Below are 2,427 nucleotides of genomic sequence, written 5' to 3' on the forward strand. Positions count from 1 at the left end.
ACATAGTGACCATCTCGGTTGTAATTTCCATAGTTCCGACCTTGGTTTCCTTGACCGTGGCGCCAATTTTCTGTGTTGGATCCTTGAGCGTTAGGTCCGAAACCCCCGTGTGATCATTCATTGCATAAGCATCCTCTTCATAGAAACACTATTCAACTGGTGGTAGCGTTCTAGTCAAGTAATTTACAGCATTTACCTTCTCTGCACCTCCGCGCAAATGCTTCAATACCAACCCCAACTCGATCCTCATCTGAGTCATCTCCTCACGAATCTCCTTTGCAGACTAGTTGTTCGTAGATTGAACGGCAAATGTGTTTCTCCCAGTATATGTCCTTCTAGTGCTCCATGCTTTATTGTTGCGAGAGATTCTCTCCAATTTTTCAGAAATCTGTGCATATGTACAATTACCATATGAACCTCCGGCAATAGTGTCAAGTACTGCTTTATTGTTATCATTCTGTCATCGATAGAAGTATTCCTTCAGTGACTCATCATTGATACGGTGATTTGGAACACCTCTTACGAATGCAGTGAATTTGTCCCAAGAGCTGCTCACAGACTCTCCAGGTAATGCTACAAAATTGTTGACCCTATCTTTGTGATTGAGCTTTTTGGAAACTGGATAGTACTTCGCTCGGAACACATCCGCCATTTGGTCCCATGTAAATATTGAGTTATAAGGAAGCTCAGTGAACCATACTGCAGCATCGCCTGTCAGTGACAGAGGAAACACTCGTAATCCAATGACATCCAGATCCAAGTCTGGTCTACCTACACAACCTTTGCAAACCACCCTTAGCTTGGCTAAGTGAGCATGTGGATCCTCCGATGGCGATCTTGGGAATAAACCTCTTGCTGTAAGCATCTGCATCAAACTACTAGTCACCACAAATGTGTTCCCTGGAGGTAGAGGAGGTAGGATAATAGGTCCATCAGAGTATGCTATATCGATGTTGCCCCGATAGTAGTCATGTTGCCATGGGCCTGGTGGACCATGCACCCTCACTGCATCTCCCAATTGATTTTCAGCTAGACTCCGGTTTTCCTCACCAACTACTCTTGGCTGTTGTAACTCAACTGCATCACCAAGATTTACTGCGATAGGATTAACTGGAAGTCCTTGATTGTTCTTTCTTCGCAAAGTTCTGTTCAACTCTGGATCGTACAGAGTAAGTAGTTTGCCTTGGCTCCGTGTACTTGACATACACTAGAGTCAGAATCTGAGAGAGACAAAAAGAAAAAGTAAAATTAGGAAATATTTGACTAACGTTCAATAATGTAGTTAAAATAAATCTAAAAGCCAAATTATACCTCCCTGAAGAAGCATAAGCGATCGTTATCAAGTAAAGAACCCAACTTGTAGGTTGGGGTCGATCTCACGAGGAAAATGGTTTAGACTTTACTTTAACCAACAATTATATTCAATTAACCAAAGTACTTCCAGAAACAGGTAATTAAAGGGGGAACACGAGGAAAATGGTTTAGACTTTACTTTTAACCAACAATTATATTCAATTAGTCAAATTATTTCCAGAAACAGGTAATAAAAAGGGGGGTTGTGCTTGTGTAAAACAAATAGTAAGACTTAATATTGTAATCAATAATTAAATTCAACTTTGGTTGTTATCAAGATAGGAGAAATAACTAGGGTACACGTGTTCCCCATAATCTCATAACGCAGTAATCCTAGTAATAGCAATCCTTTCCTAATACACTACATGCAAAGTGATAAGTTAGGTATCTCTAAATCCTTGGTCCAGCATCTAGAGAATTTCAGCCCGTACCTTAGTCCGGCTACGTGCGTATAATTTACTAACCCTTACCTTTACCTCATATTAGACATCATAATCGATGTTTGGCTTAGTTATTACTTCCCACCAATCTATACTAGCCTATTAGATAGTATCACACTAAATCTATGTTGATAATTCTTTTCTTGTTGATTACCTCCTTGATCCGGCAAGTAGAAACAAGGCGAGTTCTAACGCGTGCACTCGTTAAAAAGACTTTTAAACGAAAGAATTATCAATGCATGCAAAACACTATTCAAGAATTACTTATTTACTATTCATACTTTGCTAATCGCTCATGGATCCCACAACCCTAGTTGTGAAGTTTAGTTACCCATAATAGCAAGAACACAATTCATACTATTAGATGAAGAAATCATGAACTTACATAGAACGAATAATAAACCCAGAATTTCAACTTGAGTTGCAAAGCCAAAATCTTCAAACGAATGTAGAAAATCAATAATAACTAGGGTTGCAACTTAATCTCCAAAGTCACAAAGTAAAACTAGAATAATAATGTCTAACCCCCAAAAACGAGGTTTACAAGCCCTATTTATAGAAAACAAATCCTAAAGAAAAAAGGAAACAAATTAAGGAAATTTTTGTTCAGGTACACGTCTTCGATCCACAAGAC

This window comes from Solanum tuberosum, unplaced genomic scaffold, assembly GCF_000226075.1.
Source record: "Solanum tuberosum cultivar DM 1-3 516 R44 unplaced genomic scaffold, SolTub_3.0 scf00030, whole genome shotgun sequence".
In the NCBI taxonomy this organism is placed as follows: Eukaryota; Viridiplantae; Streptophyta; class Magnoliopsida; order Solanales; family Solanaceae; genus Solanum; species Solanum tuberosum.